The following is a 23417-nucleotide window of genomic DNA, read 5'->3' as shown; positions in this document are numbered from 1 at the left end:
CATCTGGACAGGACAGGAGGGGCTGTCCAAATGATGCTCTTTGATTTCTCCAGTGTCTTCAGCACATTTCAAAATGTCCTGAACAGTGTTGGGTGTAATGCGTACTGTAATTAAATTACTTTTCCACTGAAAAAGTAGAGTAACTAATTACTGTTCATTTTTAGGTATTTTAATTACAGTTACTTACAATGTACTTACAACGTAGAAGTAAGCTCTGCTGCTTTAACACCGCTGTAGTGCAGCTGCGCGTCATTTCGCACCAGTTTGCTGCATAGTCGTATTCTAAAGCGGAAGATGTCGGACTCGGCTGAAGTGAGTGGCTGTTTTATGAAATGGACATATTCCCATCTCTTCACTTTTCTGAAACAAGCAGACAAGAACATTACAGTAAAATGTAAGCTATGTCTTGGGGAGAAAAAACTATCGGCCGCTGTTAATAGCACGAGTAATCTACTGAAGCACCTGACACGAGAGCATAGACGAACACTTCTGAGTGATCCTTGTTCATCATCCATGGATAACACCGCGACAACTCCTGCTAAGCAGGCAAAACGTGATTTTACTTCAGCAGCACAGAAAGCGTCTGAAGGTGAGCTTAAAAAATGATTGCGGGCTACATTGTGGAAGAGATGCTACCGCTGCGTACTGTAGAGTCTCCGTCTTTAAAAAAATGTATTTATTATTTAAAGAGTTTAATTTCTATTGTTTGCCCATTCAAGGTTTATAGGGATTTTAAGAAGTATTTAGTTAAATTACTTATTTAGTAATTAAGTTACTTTTCTGACACAGTAATTAGATAAGTATTTTAAATACAATATTGACTAAGTAATTAGTAATTAGTAATTAATTACTTTTTTAAAGTAACTTACCCAACACTGGTCCTGAATGACTGTCCTGCACATTGATACACCTCTTAATCCTTTCAGAGTGTTGTTTTGAAGACCTCCAGAATAGTTTTCTTATATGTATCAAAATAAAAGCATAAACTTGGATTTTTAACGCAGATGCAGAACATGAAACACTTATAGCTGAGATATTTCCTCACTGGTCAGAACTGCGTTAAACACAGATTACTGTACGCTAGCACATTCACATTTAAAACTGTGTCAGACACAGAAGTTTGGACGGCCACTGCAAGGAACTGTGTCTTATTCCCTTTTCACTCTGCCCCCTGTACACATAGGCAGTGGCATCTCATATTCAGAACAGGATCTGCAGCTACCGGATACCGGATGAGCTTTCAGAATACCTGAGAGTGGTAGACTAGTGTGTGTTCAACTATTTGCAACTGAACATCAACACACCAAATGTGCTGGAGGTACAGGATTACCTCACCTCTTCTTTCCGTTACAGTAAACACAGTGCAGATGGTAGCGGAAGAGTCAAAGTTCATTTTGCAGCTGTGGAGGCTCCAGCTGTATTTTGTACAGTCTACGACAAAATACAGACAGAAGATTTTTTGAAACTTCTTTTCCTAATGAATGTTTTCCACCTTCTTGGCATTTGGTTAACTACAAAAGCAAGTTGTGTAATTAATGTATTTGCCATAAAATACATGGAGTATGAATCATGTGCTTTTGCACTGTTGTGTTCTGCCAGTTTAACTCCAAGTCCTTCACCTTGCTGGAAAATCAACATTATCACAGAAGATGAAAGGTTGCATGCCTCAGTGACAGTCGCAGCAATCTTATCAAAAGAGCTCTGATCCTAGAGGGGATCAATCACTGTCTGTACGGGACTCCCCACCACTCAGCTGAGTGATAAAGCAGCAGCACAGAGCTGGTTGTGTGTCTGTTCACTGTATACACAGCATGAGTGTTACAGAGCTGCTGTATTTTCTGATGGCTAAAACACAAAACACAAAGCATCCTGCATTTGAAAAGGCATCCATCTTCCCAAGAGATTCAGAGATTTGTGCATTAGCCAAGAAAACCACCATCTGCAGTCATTTGTATTTGCCAATATGTGCATACATGGAGCGAGAGGTGGAGAAGAAAAACTCCAAGATCCCCAAACTGATAGTAGGCATTGGTGAAAACTGATAAGATATTCATTCAATTTAAGTCATCAAAGTAGGAACTGGGTTAAGGTGGGTTGCAAAGTGGCTTGTTGGTGTAAGCAACTATAGGCAGAGCAGTTAGAGAAAGAATCAGCTGAGCTTGATTTCATGGCCTCCCTGAACAAATTGTTTCCCCAAATCTAAGTAGCTTTACTCAAAAAGTCTCATCTTGTTGTTCGATGGGGTTGAAAATAAAACGGGCTTGCACAGATGTGATGGATTCAAAGGGATTTTAAATACTCATCTGTGTTTGTTCTTAAAAGGCCATAATGATTGTTTGTAGAGGTAAAATCATAAGCTATCATACTCAGTTGAATAATAGTTTTTTCACCATGTGATTTCTAATATCTACACTCTCTGTGATCCACAGATTAAGCAGAGACACTGAGGAACACACAGAAATATCTGTGTGTTTTTCAGACAGCAGAAACATGTGAGCCAAACTCCTCTTTGTCTCCAAAGGTCAGCCTGTGGGGGATTTCAAAACCAGCCTTATTCTTAGATTGACCTTCATGCATTTTTGAGTTTGTAGAGAGGATTTTAAAAGAGTCTCACAGAGAATTTCTCTTGTAGAAGTTAGTTAAAATACTACAAATGCATATCAGTGTGGTGTCATGGATTGCACCGCAGTGAACCAAATGTCCTCAGAGACAGCGAATCCTTGGCAGGTTCATTGCTTTACGAGCTTTGTCTTTATTCTTTTCTAATATCAGCTCGCCATCAGATTAAGCACCATCTTGTGTTGTCAGTAGAGTTGGTGCTTCTAGTCCATTTTCTCTCGTGTTGTGGTTCTCCCCGAGATATGCCCCGCGTCTAAAAATAGAGGGAGGAGAAGGGCTGATTTCTCCTCCCTGGAAACAGATCGATACCTGACGATTGAGATGGGAGAGAGAAGGAGGACAAGAGGAGGGAGAGAAAATGGAGGAAAGGTGGAGAAAGAGAAGAACGATGAACAAATCTGGCAGAATTTCTTGGAGTGGATCTAGCTGTTGAGTGGTTACTGGGGATTTAAAATACAGTAATAGTGTGTGTGTTTGTGCATGCGTGCTCATGTGGCCTATATAACTTTGTCATGTGGGTGGTGGTGTGCGTTTTTGTGTAGTCTCTGCTGCGTGGGTTGTTGGTGGTGTGTATTAGAAGAAATGTGTGACTGCGAGTGTGAATTTATCTGTGTGTGCTGATTAAAGTTATATTTTTGTGCACATGTGGGTTCACACATCTGAATCATGCTTGTTTCTGCCCTATATAATGTGGTTAAGGTTATATGAACAGTGGGGGAAATAATCCTTTCATGCCCTGAATCAGTAAGTGTGCTCACTTACAAAGAAGGGAACAGCCTGTAATCTATATGGTTGTCTCATTTTAATGGAGAGAGGCAGAATATCAACCACAGGGCCCAGGAAATATTACAATATTTTTCAGACAATAAGGTGCACTTAAAATCCTTTTATTTTCTCAAAAATCGACAGTGTGCCTTATGTATGAATTCTGGTTGTCCTTACTGACCTCGAACTGATTTTATGTGGTCAAATATCTGTCAAAAAATGTTGGTAAGCTACAAAGCCGCACCGCTTGATGGATTGTTGGAGCATTACGGCTACCGTAGTCAGGAGCCTCGCGGAATAATCTGGGTCCTAAACTCCATCCGCTTCAGGTCCCAAAGTCTGAAATTCTTTCATCTTTAATAAAATCATCAGCGTTGCTGCTTTACCAGGTGAAACAATTAAGTTTAACATCCAGGCATCCATGAAAAAGGAATTTATTACATTTCACTGAGTTAGAAGTTAGCAGGAAGTTAGCTCACTAGTTTCCACCTAATCATGATATAACATGTTCTGAGTGAGAGATTTCTGAAAATTTCAAACGTACAGCTCTGCTATCACTTCCAACATAAATGAAGACAGAAAACTAAACAGCAGTGACGTTTGTAGGGTTACCGAAGTTGGGCTAGCTGGTATATAATGATGTGCTACGTGGTGGCTAGCGACACAGTTATGTTAGCATAGCATAAACACAGTGAAGCTGGAGGATGAACGCTAACTTTTTTCCCCTTGATAAAAGTTAGCCTGAGGGTTCCCGATGGTTAGGGACAAATGCAATCGCATGGCAGGATGCTGTAAACGGACCAAACTTCAGTCAGGAGAACAACTGAGATTATTCATCCACAATACGAGGTTAGTCATTAATATACTGCAACAACATGGGAATAGAGCAGCTGCCAGAGAATTCAACATTAATGAGTCTGTCACGGTACTGGGTCATGGGAGCCAGTGTGTGGGTTGTTAATGTGTCATTTTGTATTAATTTGTGTTCTAGTTTCAGTTTAGCTCATCCAGTCAATTTCTAGGTTGCTATTAGTCCTTTGTTTCTTAATTTCTTTGTGTCAACATGGGGAACTTTACAACATGTAAAGTTCCCCATGTTGTTTATTGTGTGTTATTGGTCATGTTTCTTGCCTGCCTGGTTAATGTTGTCAAGTTTGTGTCATGCCTGCTTCTTATCATGTTTTCCTGTTTATTATGAAAGTCCAGTTTCCATGTCTTTGTGTTTTGGTTTACATTTCCTGTGCATCATTATGTTCATCCTAGTCAGCTGTTTCCTCATGTGTCTCCACTCCCCCTGATCACCTTATGTGTATATTTAAGTCCTTTGTCTCTTACTGTTCTTTGTCAGGTTGTGTGTTATCCTCACCACAGATTTAATAGTTTTCCCTCATTGTTTCACTGTATTTCATAGCATTCCTAGTTACTCTGTGTTCATAGTTTTTCATAGTTCTTTCACAGAGTGTCATTGTCATTTAGTTTACACAGTGTTCTTAGTCCCCTTAGTTTTCCCAGTTTCAGTGTGTCTCTAGAGTTGTTCTCATGCCATCAGCCACAACAAAGGCTCGCTTTATTTTTGGACTTAGTTCTGTCTTCACTGTATCTGCTTTTGGGTCTACCTCATCTACACACCGGCGCACCCCGCCGTGACAGCACGACCTGACCATGTCAGACCCAGCGGACAGTCCAGATGAGATGGGGGAGGAGCTGCAGCGGATCAGCCAGCTCATGACACGCATCTGCGGGTGCATGGACCCCAGAGTGGTGTCCACTGTGTTGGCGGCTATAGACGCCATCCTGTCGCAGCTCCGGCAGTTTCCCCAGCTTTTTGAGGCATTCGACTCTCTGGCCGCCCTGAAGGAGGAGCTTCGCACCCATCGCTGGCTTAGAGAGTGTTGAAAGCCGCAGCAGCACCCACGAATTCACCCCGTAAACGGGTGTCGTCGCCGCTGCCTCGTGAGCCAGAGGCAGTCAGAGTTGGAATGCTGAAGCTCGCCACTGCTCTGCCAGCGTCTCACCATTCATCGGCTTCCTCATCTCCGCCACAGTCAAGCTGCACAGAGGTGGTGGAGGCCATCAATTTTGGTGACGATGAGCGGCAGCAGGTGTTACGAGCCTTTCGGGAGGAAGAGCTCCGTTGGAAGCCCTGGCTCATTTTCGTGTCGCCCCGCTTCGGACCGGCCACTCACCTTCGCCGCCTCAATCGGACTACTCATCTCCTGTTTCCTATCTGGCACGGATGTGGTTGGAGGACGAGGGGAAATTCAAGTTTTGTCCACGGCCGCTTCAAAGAGGAAGCGGCGTTCACGTCGCCGTCGTGCATTGCTACGGCATGTCTTGCCTCCACTGAGCAGCACAAGGATGCTGTGGAGGTCATGGATTTCAACCTCGAGGAGCGGCAGTGCGCTGCATGCGCTCAACTAGGGGAAGAGCTCCGGTGGAAGCCGTGGTTCACTCCTAACTATGACAAGATTTTCCGGGGAACTTGCCTGGCTCTCAGGGGCCCCCTGAGCTGCCAGAAACTCTCCCCTACCGCTCTGTCAGCACCTAGTTCCCCAGCCTCTGCAATGGTGCATGAGGAACCGCTGTCTGGTTCATTGGAAACCACCATCAAGAAGAAACGGCGTTCGTGTCGCCGTCGCGCTGCGCAACGACTGGAGGTGAGTGAATGCAGTCTTTCATCACCAGTCTTCGTTGAAACATTAGAAGATGAACTAGATTCAGAATTACAGATTCAAGAGTCCAAGTTAAAAGAGACTCATAGTGTGAAGATGGCCGACTGTAGTACTGAGAATGGTGTGGTCTGTTCGTCTGGCTTCTATGCACAAGGAGTAAGACCCACACAGACTGTGAATTCCAGCACTGGAGAGTTTCAGCCTGTGTTTTTGTCACGCCCTTCCAAACAGGAGATTGACGGCTCAGCTGCTGCGCTGACGGGGAATCCTGTGTCATGTGTCCTCCTGTTTGTGAAGACGTTTGTTCAGAGTTAGACAGTGCTGAGTTTCAGCTACCGTATTTTCACGACCATAAGGCGCACTTAAAAGTCTTAGATTTTCTTCAAAAAGTACGGCGCGCCCTATAGCGCAGTGCGCCCTGTGTGTTGTAAGGAGGACGTAGTAGAGAACACCATGAGAACGCTAAAGGGTGAAGTGTGGGCGCAACCCTGAAAATGGCAAAGAGACACGCTTATGAAGCACAGTTTAAACTGAAGGCCATCAGCTACGCGGAGGAACATGGAAATCGAGCAGCGGCGAGAGAATTTAAGATTAACGAATCGATGGTTCGCAAATGGAGGAAGCTAGAAAACAAGCTCCGGCAGGTCAAGAAAACGCAGCTGAGTTTCCGCGGACATAAGGCGAGGTGGCCCGAGTTGGAGGAAAGACTCGAGCGGTGGATCATCGAGCAAAGAACGAGCGGGAGAAGCGTTTCGACGGTCACCATTCGGCTAAAAGCAGTTTCACTTTCACTTTTTATGAAACGGTGCCATTTTTCCATCAGGACCGGGACTACGGTAGCGCAGCAACTTCCAGCGGATTATAAGGAAAAGCTGGCCATCTTCCGCTCCTACTGCAGCAAACACATCGGCGACAAAAACATCCAGCCCAGCCACATCACAAACATGGACGAGGTCCCGCTCACTTTTGACATCCCGGTGAGTCGCACTGTGGAGAAGAAGGGGACCAGCACGGTAGCGATACGCACAACGGGGCACGAAAAGTCTTCTTTTACTGTTGTGCTTGGCTGCCATGCTAATGGACAGAAACTGCCGCCTATGGAGATTTTTAAGAGAAAGACTTTTCCTAAAGAGAAGTTTCCAGCAGGAATCATCATTAAGGCAAATGAAAAGGGCTGGATGGATGAGGAAATGATGAAAGAGTGGCTGAGGGAGGTGTATGTAAGGAGACCAGGTGGTTTTTTCCACGCATCACCATCGCTCTTAATCTGTGACTCTATGCGTGCCCATCTCACAGCCGATGTGAAAAAACTAGTGAAACAAATGAACTGTGAGCTTGCTGTCATTCCGGGAGGCCTGACAAAGGAATTCCAACCGCTGGACATCGGTGTGAACCGCCCGTTCAAAGTAAGGCTGCGAGCGGCCTGGGAGCGATGGATGACCGATGGAGACCACAGTTTCACCAAGAGTGGAAGGCAGCGCCGGGCGAGTTACGCCACAATTTGCGAATGGATTGTAGATGCTTGGGCTAACATGTCTGCTGGCACTGTTGTTCGAGCTTTCGCAAAAGCCGGCATCATTTCCGAGGAGCCGCACGGCACAGAAAGTGACTCTGACAGTGAAGAAAGTGAACCTGGCATGTTTGATGGAGATTTAGCGCAGCTGTTCAATTCAGACACAGAGGATGAGGACTTCGATGGGTTTGATTGATGATAAAAATGTGAGTACCAAACTTTGTTTTGCTCCTGCTTTATTTTTAAATACGCACACTTGTATGCTTGTGTGTTGTTGATGATGACGATTACTGGTAATAAAAATGTGAGTAAGGTACCGAACTCAGGTTTGCTCCCGCTTTATTTTTAAATACGCATACGGTACTTGTATGTGCCCTATGATCCAGTGCGCCTTATGTGTGTGTTAAATACAGTAATGGCACACATAACTGAGACTGCGCCTTTTAGTACAGTGCGTCTTATGGTCGTGAAAATACGGTAAGTAATGCGCCGCTAACCAAGCCACAGACAGGAGATTTTGTTTCTAAAACAATTGTGAACAATTCTAGTACTCCTGTAAAGTCCTCTGATGCTGCACTTAGACTAAAAGAGACTTTCACAGATCATAATGTGAATAGTGTGGGCGGTGGGGTGGAGGTGCTTTCTTCTGCGACATATGTTGTGCCAAGGGTTCCATCACAGACTGAACTATGTGTGACCGATGCCTCCCTTCCTGTGTCTGCTCTGCTCACCCCAGAGCCACTTCAAGAAGCTAATGATGGTGTTACTGAGTCACTGGAGAAAGTCATGTTTGGGGATCTTGTTCAAAATAAAGATTTCAATGTACCAGAACTGATTGGTTCCCTAGCCACACCCTCTTTTGGAGCCTGTCTTCAGAGACTGTGTTTCTTCTCCTCCAGGCCCCTCTGCTTTCATAGCAAGTAAAGACATTTCAGAGGTGGCCAGTCCTGAATTAAAGTGTGAACAGACCGTGTGTGAAGTGACAAGTGATAAGGTATTGCCTGCTGTTGTGTGCAAAGAACTGAAAACTATAGATGCTGGTCAAAGACTCACTATGAAACTCACTGACAACAACACGAATTCAGATCATAGAAATCCAAGCGGTAACATTACTCAACCTGAAATCTGTTTTCCTCTGAATATTAAGCAGGATGCTTCTGAACTGTTTAACTCCAGCACTGTCACCTCCAATCAGGTGATCATGGCTGAAAGTGGGGAGTCCAATCTAACTGTTAGTGAACTTCTGTTATCCCCTCCCAGAGTTAACGTGATGTCTGTCTTCTCTGGCTCTGTAAACTCATCACTAGACGAGGTTTCATGTTGGGATAACAGTGTTACCACCCAGTCACAATCTGAAAAGTCATCTCTTTTCATTAAGGATTCTAGCGCAGCGTTATCTGCACCCATTTCTCCATACAATCTAAATGTACCACTTACCACTATCATTCTGTTGTCATTAACCAGATACATACCTGAGTATTTAATGTTTGTCCTCGAGCCTCACCATAAAGGTCTAAGTCATGTTTTTGTGTGCCAGGTTGTGATCCTTGTTTTTCGTGTGGCTGGACCAGCCCCTCTGAACTTTAAGGAACTGTCATTGATTGAATTCAACCAGCCTATGCTGAATTCTTCTGTGTCTGAAGAGACTGGACCATTTGCCTTTAAGCCAATTAAGACTGCCTCAGACTCTGAGAACGTAAAGACTGCTGGCTCAGGATCAGTGATCATTAACACTACTAATTTCATGGCCGCTTGTTTACAGATTGTGGGCACTATGGACTGTTTTTCACCTGCTCTCTCTCTCTGCATGATTATGCCTCAGTCCTTGGCGCAGGCCACAGTTCAGCCACCTGCTCAATCTCTAGTTTTGCCTCTAGATCAGTCACATGCGCTTTTACTTGCACAAGTAGCAGCTCAGCTCCCTGTACGCTTAGCAGCTCAGCTGTTGGCGCACCCTGCTGCCACGCTCTCAGTTTTGCAGGGGGCCTCCATACCTGCTGGTCCTGCATCGGCTTCCGCTGCTGGCTCAGGTGAGCCAGCCCAGCACCCAGCAGCTTCCATGCCGCCGTCTACATCAACTGGGGGTTCAGGAGAACCCAGCCAGCATCCTGCCTCGCCAGCTGGAGGGTCTGGGGAGCCTAGGATTGCCAACCGTCCCTTAAAAAACGGAATCGTCCCGTATTTAGAAACAAAAGTACACGTACCGTATTGAGCTAATAAGGGACGCACTTTGTCCCGTAATACAGTGAGAATCAAAAGTAGTCTATAAATGTTAATGGAATTAACACTTTGTTTGAAAACATAATTCCCAGCCCCTCTCCTGCTTTGTGACCAATGAGCTGACAGCACACTTATGACAATTCGAGTATGACAATTCAGATTACCGCTCATCTCATTGGTCGAGGAAAGGTCGCTTGCGGAGAAAATACTGGAAGACAACAGATGACCACAACAAGAAGCATGGCCAACAGGGAAACAAATGCCGACACTGCGGTGCAAGTCTCGGTTGACAGTACACCTAAAGCTGGGCAGACACTGTGCGATTTTCAAACTGCGCGATTGACTCGCAGGGGTTAGAAGTTGGTAGGTCACGATGCAGGGTCTCACACTATACCGCCCGATGCTCTGATGCGACCTGAGAGCTCACACTGTGCGTCCATAAAATGAAGGTTATAACAGAAAATCTGTCGCTCTCTCCCTCTCTGTCTTTCACTCACACAGACACGCACACCACCACCATCAACTTTGCTAAATTGCTAATGAAAAGCATTGATCAGGCAGCTGTGATAAAGCAGCAATGTAAATCCAACTATTTTCACGGTTGTTGTGGTCGTGATAATTTTGTGATGCCACATTGAAAAGGCTCGGGTGAGCTTTCCAAAGTTCTACAAGTTGTGCCTCCATCGCTTGTGTCCAGATCACACGCTGCACAGCCGTGCTGCTCCGTCTTTTTCACCGACGTTTACGTGTTTGCGCGTGAGCAGTGTGAGCGGCTGTGGTGACACCCTCACGAGCGATTGATGATCGGGAGCTGGTCGTGAGGTGTTAATCGCTTCTCGTTACCCCACGTATACTACACGATGCACGATGAAGGCCAAAATCGGGCCGATCACCAAATCGGCCGCACGACTCAAAAATCGGCTCAAAATGGGCCAAAAATCGCACAGTGTAAGCCCAGCATTAGAGCAGCAATGTTTGTTCGCTCAGAGAAAGAAAAAAAAAAGGCTGCAAAAGTACAGGGAGGAATGGGAAAAGGAAAACACCTGGCTGGGAAAGTGCACGATAACACCTATAAAGCGCACTGCACTGTGTGCCGGCGCACTTTTTCCATAGGCATGCTTCTAATGGTGGGCACATGAAGAACATGAGGGGCGTGAAAGCTCGGGGAACCCTTAACCAATTTTTTGTCGGTGGCACGGTGGCACGGTGGTTAGCACTGTTGCCGCACAGCAAGAAGGTCCTGAGTTCAATTCCAACATCAGGCCGGGGTCTTTCTGTGTGGAGTTTGCATGTTCTCCCCGTGTTTGTGTGGGTTTCCTCCGGGTACTCCGGCTTCCTCCCACCGTCCAAAGACATGCAGCTTGTGGGGATAGGTTAATTGGAAAATCCAAATTGCCATTAGGTGTGAATGTGCGAGTGAATGTGAGCGCGAATGGTTGTCTGTCCCTGTGTGTTGGCCCTGCGACAGACTGGCGACCTGTCCAGGGTGTACCCCGCCTCTCGCCCTATGAGAGCTGGGATAGGCTCCAGCGCCCCCCACGACCCTGAAAAGGAGAAGCGGAAGCGAATGGATGGATGGATGGTAATTTACCTGTTACTACCACACACCAAATCTGGTCGTTGGTACTTGCTGGCTTGTGTAGCCACTAGGTAACAAAAGCTCAACATTGCACCTAGGGTCCTGGAGCACTTCCGTTGTGTTTTGGGGTTTGCACGTGTTTTGGAATTTGTACGTGCTTTGGAGTTTGTACGTGCTTTGTCTCTAGGGGCCACCGTACAAAAGTGCTTGCTCCCCTACAACCTAGCCAGAATGTGGGATCCCACAGACTGGCTTTGTGCCCAGAGCTGCACAAGGCTGGAATGGGTTACAGTATAAGATCATCAGCACGAGGCTTACTGAGAAGGCAACAAGTCTTGGTGTGAAACAGAAGAAATTTCCAATGCTTATATAAAATGTCATCAACTTGACCTGCTATGGTTGGAGGAAAGGAAATGCTGAGTATGACCCAAAGAGTCAAGCATGGAGGTGGAAGCATTATGCTTTGGGGCTGTTTTTCTGCTAAGGGTTCAGGATGACTTCAATGCATTGTGGGGCCAGTTGATGGTATTAGGTACCACAAAATCTTGCACAGGAAGCTCTTTCCCTCAGCCAGAACATTTGAGGATTCAGCATAACAGCAACCCAAAATATACCACCAAGCCAACAAAGGAGTGGCTTTGAAGAGGCACATTAAGTTCTTGGAGTGGCCAAACCAGTCTACTTCCAACCTGTAGGAAATCTGTGGAGGGATCTGAACATCGAATTGGCAGCCAAGAAACCTTAAAGGATTTAGTGAGTTTCTGTAAAGAGGACTGGGCCAAAATCCCTCCTGCGATATGTGCAAACCTGTTGACCAGCTACAAGAAGAAACATCTTACTGCTGTTCTTGCCAACACGGGTTTCTCCACCAAGTATTACGTTATGTTGGCTTTGGAATTCTGTCTCTCTCCATTAAAATGAAATGATCATAACATAAACTCTTGATTTCTTTATAAGTGGAAAAACACACAAAGTCAGCAGGGGTTCAAATTATTATTTCCCTCCCTGTATATGACTTTATGTCTATATTCTACTGTATATGTCACAGTATCTTGTTTCAGGATGATTAAATTGTCTTTTTTTCTTTCTCAAACATAAATAATCTGGTCAAACACTAAATACACTGTATACATAAGTTATACAGCATGTGACAGGATACTTTGGCACTAGTTGGAGCTTGCTGAAAAAGAAATATGTTGAAGGTCACACACCAAGTTTTATTTTGCAGTGCAACTTTGTCACCTCGGCATGTGCATGGTTTAATCTACAGAGGAATGTTACAGACACTACAGACACACTGCTTATACCGACCAGCTTTAATATGACCTTTTCCCCTCCATTAGAATATTTTTGTGGTTATATTTTTATGCAGATTCCCAGCAAACCTTTAAATCATTTCCGTTACCCTCTTGTCACTCAGAAATGAATAAATGTCAGTAGTGGACAGAATATTTGGTTTCTGGGGGGAATTTTTTCACGTTTATTTTTGCGCTGCTGTACATGTGTATGACAAACATACTTCAGAGTGTTTTTGTGGATGTGCAGGGAAGAGTTGGTTTATTTGTGCGTGCATGTGTGAATCTCTCTCTTCCATGCTGAGCCATCTGCTCGAGGTGATAACAGACACATTAGCCTACAGACTGAAGCAAAACAGCCATTCTCCAGCTTTCTCCAGCTGGCTCAGGATGACTAGTTCATATTACCTTTAAGAGAACCTGTTAATATGTTTTCATTTTTCCTGCTGCTGCTGTCCACAAACTGCAGCGCCATCGTCTCCCATTTAACCCTCAGCTAAGATTTCCTCAGCTAATCTAAGGACGATGACTGAAGCTGAGAACGTGTAGGACAGGAACAAAAAAAGAACAAATTTTGTGCTCAACAGTTCAGCATTTTATTTCTCATGGTGTTTAATAATGGAACCAAACCAATGCATCTGAGACATTTCACATCATTGTGACAGAAGGACTGGCACGTTAAAATCCTCTTGAGTCATCATGGTTCTGTCTCTTTTGTGTGAACTGACCAATATGAGCACAGTCTTTTTTCCTCCATGGCTCAGTTTTTTTTTTACAACTGTAAACAAGACAAAGCCAAAAAAGACTGACATTAAAGTGTAGCTGCAGTTTACATTTGTGGACGCATTTCTGGTCATTTGCCTCTGTACTGCAGCCGCTTTCAGTCCCACTGTGTCTGTTCATGGCTCTCTCTGCCTTCAGTTTTATCTCCAGCATCTGCCTGACCTGGCTGTTGATGAACATCCAGTTTCTTTGCAGTACTCCTTGAGCTACTATCCATTTGGATACATTTGGACTGTGAAGTGCTGTCCGATTGATTTTGCAGCATTTGGCCAAATCTGAGCAGATTCAAACTGATCCTGCTGCTTTTATCAGCACTCACATCATCAATAAACACTAGTGACACAGTTTCACTGGCAGGCGTTTGCATGCCCATCCCACAACACTGGTATGGTATGTTTTACCTCATGAGCTATTTCTCTTCTTCTCCAGACTTTTCTCTTCCCATCATTCTGGTTAATCTAAGTTCATTTTACTTTCTTCTGTCCAAAGAACTTTATTCCAGACCTGTGTGGCCTTTTTTGTTTTAATGGAATTCCCATTTGTCAGTGTAACCAGTGCTTTGCACCACTGCAAACCCTTTTTATTTTCATTTACTGTATGAATGTGTCTCTTCATTGTAGACTTGGCAGTGATGCAGCGATCTATTCATGAATGTTCTGACTTTGTTAGATGGTGATTTGGACAATGCGAATGTTTTTACTCTTACTCTGATTTTGTTGTTTGTTTCAGTCTTCCTCATTTGCATCCACGTGTCTTTGACAGTCAAACTGAGAGTTCCAGTGAAGATAGACCAAATAAAATGCAACTCTTGGAATCAACTCAAGACTTTATTTCTGCTGAATTTTTCATGGACTTATGAGGAAACTGACCTGACCATAAAACAGCTTTATCAATTTCTCTTGAGCCTTTGAATATGAAGGCATGCGTATAAAAATGACTGTGAAACAATTAATGCAATACTTTTGTTTGCACCTCAAATTAAAGCTTAAAGTCTGTACTTCAGTCACACACGCACTGTGTGATTTCAAATTAACTGTGTCATTGTCTAAGATTGTTTGGACCTACATGTAGATTACATGTACATTGACATGAAGTTAACAGCCAGTATCATAAAATCAGATATCTTAATTTTCTAAAATGTTCTGGCTTTCTGATGACACTGCTTAGTAAATGTGAAAGATTTGCAATATTTAGTCTGCTAAGTAAATCAGGGAAAGGGAAGACTTTACTCTATAACCTGTTATCCTGGCACAAACAGACAAAAGTACTGTATAGCACTGAATAAACTGACTTCAGGGATTCTGTAAAAAGACCTTACAGATTTTACCCAGCTGTGCAGATATGTGTAGGCTTTTAGCCTCTTCTAGCTCAGTGTTTTGGTTTAATGGCAGCTTATTCTACAGCTTAGTCCAAGTGTTTTTTATCAGCCCCATTTCCAACAACAACAGGCAGCAAACAAGCTCTTAACAAACCCTTGTCCTCCATCAGATTGCATCATTTGCAGAAATAATCTGTAGTGCTTTGGCCACATGTATAAATGACACACATAGACCATGCACATGCTTTCTAACACATAAATAAGCTTTATAAAGGACAGTGAAACTACAACCATGTATTGTTGTTATATTGCATGTTTATGAACACATCTATCTACAGCTCTTTCTGTTACCTGTAATTATTGACTCTTCTTCTGTGATTTGAGCTTATTTTTTAAAGTCTATTTTTTCCTTGCAGCAGCGTTCTGTACCCTGAACTTAAAGGATCGATCGCCTCCATCACATTTGTTGTTCCTCAGTAGCTTTTCTTCTGTTCTCAACAACAAAAGCACATTTCACCCACTTCTCCTGTGACTCTCTCAGTTTCACAGTCTGTAAAATTGCATGTCTACTTTGATATTGTCTTATTAAAAAATTATTGTCAAATAACTTGTGGAGCAAACAGTGATTCTGTATGCAAATGATGAAAAATGAGACGGTCTGCTTCCACTTGCTGCTAAAGACGATAGAAGAAATGCACTTTTAGTACTTCACAGTAACAGCGTGTACGCATGGCTGCATAAAGCCTATGAAAACAAAGTGTATGTACTTTTCTGTCCTTGTGATTATTCACAGGGTTAGCTGGTTGTCTGCATGCGTCCCTAGGTGTGGACAAATGCAAACCTGCATTTTAATATTTCATACCATAATGCAGACATAGTCTCTACTCCCAAATTAATTTTCATTTCCCTTTTCATGTTGGTAATAACTATCACTGAGGCCAGCTGCTCCCTTCGACCTTTAGCTTTTACACCAATGTGCAGTGATGGTAGAAACCTTCATTTTCATCATGTTTACTAGCCAGTGCTCTGATGTGAATGTGATGTTAGTAACTGTAACTGTTCTAATAATAGCCGTGCTATCACTCTTTAAAACAGCATGGTTCAATTTCTATGGCAAGACCTTTGGTTCAGCAAAAACGAAGATATAAGCAGCTGATTCAGTCTCATTGTGTAACCCAGCTTTTGCTTTCCTCTGAGCAATAGCGCTCTCTTTCTGATACACCCACCCCCACCACACACACACACACACACACACACACACACACACACACACACACACACACACACACACACACACACACGCACACACTATTCTTCATTAGATCAAAGCCACACAGAGAACTATTGTTGCATTGTATAGGCCAGTACAACTGCTTTTGCTCTGTGAAAGCAAGAGAAAAAAAACAAAACAAAAGTATCTCTCATCACACATGTGTGCACACACATTCACACACACTCTGGGGGGCCAATATTTGACTTAAAGTGTTCCATTTTTCTACCAACGTATGCTTTTACTGAATTTTCAGTGTGTTTGGGATCAACGACAAACTAAAAAATGAAGCTGTTGCCAATCAGATGCTTTCCAGATGTTGTTGCATTATGGTCAAAATGTGACACTGATAATTCCAACAGTTTTCAGAAGACCCCCAACGCCACACTACCAAACCATCAGTTTATGCATGTGTGTATATGTATATCGTTAGCTTCATAGCATAAGTGCCTAAGTCATTGACTTAGTCAAATGACTTAGGCAATTATGCTATGAAGCTAACGATATGTGGGGTTTTTTTTGGGTTTTTTTGCCTTTCCCGTTTGGATCTTTAGCCATCAGAATTGTTGTCTGAAGGCCAAGAAAGATTTACTTTATCAAGTGGATCATCACGGCCTTGCCATATTGGTCCATTTGATTGACCTTTATTATAATTATGTATTTATTTGATTAGATTTTCGGTTGTTACAGACGGGACAGACATGACTGGGGGATAGGACAGGGAGAAAGAATGAAAGAAAGAGAGAGAGAGAGAAAGAAAAATAGAGGGGAGAAGAGATGGTGAGAAAGGGTGGAAGAAAAAAAAGAAAAACAAACAAAACACTTGGATCACCTGTATGGAGATAAGAAAAAACAGAAGAGAAAACAAACAGAAAAGAGCAACATAATAAATACCTAATTCAGTAAAATCATAATTCACGTCGGTAGTAATGACACCCGGGTACGCCAATCGGAGGTCACTAAAATCAATATTGAATCGGTGTGCAACTTTGCCAAAACAATGTCGGACTCTGTAGTTTTCTGTGGTCCCCTTCCCAGTCAGACCAGGAGTGACATGTTTAGCCGCATGTTCTCCTTAAATTGCTGGCTGTCTGAGTGGTGTCCCAGAAACGATGTGGGCTTCATAGATAATTGGCAAACCTTCTGGAGGAAACCTGGTCTTGTTAGGAGAGACGGCATCCATCCCACTTTGGATGGAGCAGCTCTCATTTCTAGAAATATGGACAAATTTATTAAACCCCCCATAATATGACTATCCAGAGTTGGGACCAGGAAGCAGAGTTGCAGTCTTACACGCCTCTCTGCAGCTTCTCTCCTCCTGCTACCCCCCCAAAAACCCATCCCCATAGAGACTATGTCAGCTTCCAAACAGACAAAAAAAAAAAACTAAAAACCAGCAACAAACAACTTAAACATAAACAATCACAAAGAAAGAACAATACAGTATCCACATCTGAACCAAAGAGTAAAACAGTGAAATGTGGATTATTAAATATTAGGTCTCTCTCCTCCAAGTCTCTGTTAGACTTAATAATTGATCAACAAATCAATTTACTCTGCCTTACAGAAACCTGGTTGCAGCAGGATGATTATGTTATCTTAAATGAATCAACACCCCCGAGTCATTCTAACTACCAGAAATCTCGAAGCACAGGCCGAGGGGGCGGTGTGGCAGCAATTTTTCACACCAGCCTATTAATCAACCAAAGACCCAGACAGACTTTTAATTCATTTGAAAGCCTGATGCTTAGCCTTGTGTAAAACTCAGAAACCAGTCTTACTTGTTATCATCTATCGTCCTTACACAGAGTTTCTGTCTGATTTCTCAGACTTTATATCTAATTTAGTGCTCAGCTCAGATAAAATAATTATTGTGGGTGATTTTAACATCAATGTAGATGCTAAAAATGACAGCCTCAACATGGCATTTAATCTGTTATTAGACTCAATTGGCTTCTCTCAAAATGTAAAAGAACCCACCCACTTTAACCCTTTAGAGCCGATCGGAGCGGGAACGCTCTGTTATGCGTAACTATTTTTAAATCCTGGTAGCACTGCAACCACGTAAGCTAGCGCAAAAATTTTTTTTGCATATGAAACCGGAGGAGTTGTACTTACATATTGTGCCATCAGCTTGTCCTAGGTCACGGTTTCCTTCCACATAAAGCTTTGCAAAAACTGCATAAAAAGCGCTTGCAGGAACAAAAACATAATATTCCAGAAACACGCTTTGCCGGTCCGATCAGCTGTTCAAAACACTTCCTACGTTGGAATAGACGTCAGCGCGAACTTTTGCATTTCTGCCATTACCTGGCCGAAACCGGAAGTGACGTCATTTTCGCGGAAATGTAGTCTTTTTTGCGATCAGGGCCTCAGGGCCTATACTGCTCTTTTTAAAAGTTATGTTTGACTTTATGACTTTCTGTGTCGTTTCTGGGATGCTTAGGACTCATATTGCACTGCTGGAAATAGTTTATTTTGATGCATATGCTGCTTTTTTGCAAATTTGCAGTATAATATTTATTTTCGTTTTTCCTGCAGTGTATAAAAATTGGTGTATTTCAAAAATAAAACTATGAAGACACTCAAAATAAATTTCCTGTGGTGGGAAACTATTTTGTGCAACTTTTTTGTATTTACAGTTTTGAGGGATAAGCCTCTTAAATTTCTCTAACTACAAATATATGTTAAAAAAATCAAAAACGATTTTCAATTTTTTTGTAGTTTATTGCACTTTTTTGCAATTTATGTAATTACTATGCACTTAATGAATACATATTATTAAAATCTGGGCTATAATGGTTGTATTGATGTATAGCAACTTGAAATGCTCCCAAAAATGGCTCCACAGCATGTAAAAATATAATATAAGCTCTGGCGGACTTGGTTCTATGGTAGGTCTTAAAGGGTTAATCACACTCTAGATCATAGGTGCCAAACTCTGGCCCGCAGGCCAAATTACTATTAGAGCTGGCCTACTGGTATTATACAGCTAATATATATATTGTTTAGTATTAAGCTTTGCTTGTTCCATATTCAGTTTTTCAGCAAAACGTGTTTGAGTCCATAAGAAAAGATTCATTCTTATATCTGGAGGAATAAATATATTTCAATAAATATTAACGTTAGCCCGCGACTTTGTTCCAGTTTTGAATTTCGGCCCACTGTGTATTTGAGTTTGACACCCCTGCTCTAGATCTTGTTTTAACATATGGCATAGAAACTGAACATTTAACAGTGTTTCCTGAAAACCCTCTCCTGTCTGATCATTTCCTGATAACATTTACATTTACAATAATTGATTACACAGCAGTGGAGAGTAGACTTTATCAAAGTAGATGTCTTTCTGAAAGCGCTGTAACTAAGTTTAAGAATATAATCCACCCACTGTTATCATCTTCATTGCCCTGTATCAACTCAGAGCAGAGCAGCTATCTGAACGCTACCCCAACAGAGCTCGATTATCTGGTTAATAATTTTACCTCTTCACTACGTACGACTCTGGATACTGTAGCTCCGGTGAAAACTAAGGTCTCAAATCAGAAGTAACACGTAGCCTAAAGCAGATGACTCATAAGCTGGAGCGGAAATGGCGTGTCACAAATTTAGAGGATCATCATTTAGCCTGGAGAAATAGTTTGTTGCTTTATAAGAAAGCCCTCCGCAAAGCCAGAACATCTTACTATTCATCACTGATTGAAGCAAATAAGAACAACCCCAGGTTTCTCTTCAGCTCTGTAGCCAGGCTGACAAACAGTCAGAACACTGTTGAGCCAACCATCCCTTTAACGTTAACTAGTAATGACTTCATGAACTTCTTCACAAATAAAATTTTTATCATTACAGAAAAAATTACCAATAATCATCCCACAGATGTAATATTATCTACAGCTACTTTCAGTACCATTGATGTTAAGTTAGACTCATTTTCTCCAATTGATCTTTCTGAGTTAACTTCAATAATTACTTCCTCCAAACCATTTTAGACCCCATTCCTACAAAACTGCTCAAAGAAGTCCTGCCATTAATTAATTCTTCGATCTTAAATATGATCAACCTATCTCTAATAATCGGCTATGTACCACAGGCCTTCAAGGTGGCTGTAGTTAAACCTTTACTCAAAAAGCATCTCTAGACCCAGCAGTCTTAGCTAATTATAGGCCAATCTCCAACCTTCCTTTCATATCAAAAATCCTTGAAAGAGTAGTTGTCAAACAGCTAACAGATCATCTGCAGAGGAATGGCTTATTTGAAGAGTTTCAGTCGGTTTCAGAGCTCATCACAGCACAGAAACAGCTTTAGTGAAGGTTACAAATGATCTTCTTATGGCCTCTGACAGTGGACTCATCTCTGTGCTTGTCCTGCTAGACCTCAGTCAGCGTTCAATACTGTCGACCATAATATCCTATTAGAGCGATTAGAACATGCTGTAGGTATTACAGGTACTGCGCTGCAGTGGTTTGTATCATATCTATCTAATAGACTCCAATCTGTTCATGTAAATGGAGAGTCCTCTTCACACACTGAGGTTAATTATGGAGTTCCACAGGGTTCAGTGCTAGGACCAATTCTGTTTACATTATACATGCTTCCCTTAGGCAGCATCATTAGAAGACATAGCATAAATGTTCACTGCAATGCAGATGACACCCAGCTCTATCTGTCCATGAAGCCAGACAACACACACCAATTAGTTAAACTGCAGGAATGTCTTAAAGACATAAAGACCTGGATGGCCGCTAACTTTCTGCTTCTTCATTCAGATCAAACTGAGGTTATTGTACTCGGACCTGAAAATCTTAGAAATATGGTATCTAACCAGACTCTTACTCTGGATGGCATTACCTTGGCCTCCAGTAACACTGCTTTCTTCGATTTGTGCAACATCTCTAAAGTTAGAAGTATCCTGTCTCAGAGTGACGCTGAAAAACTAGTTCATGCATTTATTACTTCCAGGCTGGACGACTGTAATTCATTATTATCAGGATGTCCTAAAAACTCGCTGAAAAGCCTTCAGCTAATCCAAAATGCTGCAGCAAGAGTCCTGACAGGGACTTGGAAGAGAGAGCAGATTTCTCCTGTATTGGCTTCCCTTCATTGGCTTCCTGTTAAATCCAGAATTGAATTCAAAATCCTGCTCCTCACATACAAGGTCTTAAATAATCAGGCCCCATCTTATCTTAATGACCTTGTAGTACCATATCACCCTATTAAAGCACTTTGCTCTCACACTGCAGACCTACTTGTTGTTCCTAGTGTATTTAAAAGTAGAATGGGAGGCAGAGCCTTCAGCTTTCAGGCCCCTCTTCTGTGGAACCAGCTTCCAGTTTGGATTCAGGAGACAGACACTATCTCTACTTTTAAGATTAGGCTTCAAACTTTCCTTTTTGCTAAAGCATATAGTTAGGGCTGGACCAGGTGACCCTGAATCCACCCTTAGTTATGCTGCAATAGACGTAGGCTGCCGGGGGATTCCCATGATGCATTGAGTTTTTCCTTTCCAGTCACCTTTCTCACTCACTATGTGTTAACAGACCTCTCTGCATTGAATCATATCTGTTATTAACCTCTGTCTCTCTTCCACAGCATGTCTTTATCCTGTCTTCCTTCTCTCACCACAACCAATCACAGCAGATGGCCCCGCCCCTCCCTGAGCCTGGTTCTGCCGGAGGTTTCTTCCTGTTAAAAGGGAGTTTTTCCTTCCCACTGTTGCCAAAGCGCTTGCTCATAGGGGGTCATATGATTGTTGGGTTTTTCTCTGTATCTATGAAGCGCCTTGAGATGACTTTTGTTGTGATTTGGCGCTATATAAATAAAATTGAATTGAATTGAATTTAATAAATACAACACCATCACAATAAACTAGCTAACAGTAGATAACAGTAGATGCTAAATATTACATGTTATTGTGCAGTACGCAAGATAGACAGCGCACAATGTGCTTTGAGGTAGCAGCCAAGAAAGGTGTAGTTTATGTCTGTGAACACCCGTGTGTACGCCTGTGTGGATCAGCACGCTTGTATTCAAAAAGGTTTCTCCATGTAACGATCTGCTAGGGAGTGTGGGGAGCCAAAGCCCCATCCCCCAGGGCATGAAGCAGGTATGGAGGATATCCAGGCCCCAGACATCCAGAGGCCCCAGAATACGAGGACCGAAGGAGGACCACCAGGGGGCAACCGTGCCACCCTCCTGGGAAGAGCTGAGGAGAGCCTCAAACGAGAGGTCACCCAGCAGCCACGGAGCAGAGGCCAGAGGGGGTTGCAGTGACGTGCCCGCGGGCTCTGCTGGCAGCCAGCTGTGCCAGACAGGACCGGGCCTCAGGCCCTCGGAAGGGGCCCAGCCGGGCCACAGGCGCCAGGCACCACCAATCGGCCACCAGGAGTGAGCCGGTACATACATGAGCACCCAGCCCCAGACACCAAGAACCACCAACACACCAACGTCGGAGGGCATCAGCCACTGGGAGTGTGGTGAGGGAAGAAAGGCCTCCATACCTTGGAGAGCCTGAGATGTTCCCAGAGAGGTGGAGTCTAAAACCCAAGCTGACATATAGACACAGATGAACAGGCGCACGCAGACACAAACGTGCATTCCCACCCCCATATACACAAACAAATACTCGGCACTCACCCGACGTGGAGACAGACACAAATAGACACTGTACACACATTCACACTCCCCAAACATACTCTATATCCCAGGTCCGGGTACCCCCGCCCCAGAGGGGCAAACCGTGAACTCGACGTATTAGCCAGAGGTCCCTTTACTACGGTTCGGAGCCGCGGACCTGTTTTATATACGCGCCGAATAGTTTTCTATACGAGATCGCTGCAGAAAGTGCAGCTTTACCTAATGTCCACCTACTGTTACTCATTTATATTAAGATTTAAACATCTAGTTGGTATGACGAGTAGTCTTCAGTAATAGTAATAAATCACACAGCAATAGTACATTCATGTAGTTGTAAAAAGCATGATAATATATTAAGTGATCCAAAGTATTCAGAATACGTTACTCTCATTGAGTAACGTGACGGAATACGTTACAAAATACATTTTGGGGCATGTAATCTGTAATCTGTAGTGGAATACATTTTAAAAGTAACCTCCCAATACTGCAAACCATGATAAAGGCTCCACTGTGTTTTGATGGTTGTAAGCCCCTACTGTTGTTTCAAATGCTGATTCAAATAAAAAAAAATATATTCAAATTTATATTATAATACCTGTTGAAAAATTCATAACACCGTCTCCTTGACTGGTGAGCTTTGGCTACGTTCTGAGGGAGTTGATGACACATGTTTATTCTTAGGTATGAAACTAAGCACATACACTGCAAAATATTGTTAACATCATGTAGGTAACCAATACAAAACACCTCTAA

General features: G+C 42.9%; 1 protein-coding gene and 1 pseudogene across 1 annotated transcript in view; one reads left to right on the top strand and one right to left on the bottom strand.

Annotated features, from left to right (window-relative positions):
* The window catches only part of c1qtnf4 (C1q and TNF related 4), a 55105-nt gene that overhangs the window by 15081 nt on the left and 16607 nt on the right, over nt 1–23417 (bottom strand). The gene's annotated exons all lie outside the window — the stretch shown is intronic.
* Nucleotides 5047–5731, top strand: LOC146583746 (uncharacterized; annotated as a pseudogene).

This window comes from Mchenga conophoros, linkage group LG1, assembly GCF_057382185.1.
Source record: "Mchenga conophoros isolate Kocher_MC1m ecotype Shallow Benthic linkage group LG1, M_conophoros_male_GT1.1, whole genome shotgun sequence".
Classification (NCBI taxonomy): Eukaryota; Metazoa; Chordata; class Actinopteri; order Cichliformes; family Cichlidae; genus Mchenga; species Mchenga conophoros.
This window is presented reverse-complemented; position numbering and strand designations above follow the sequence as displayed.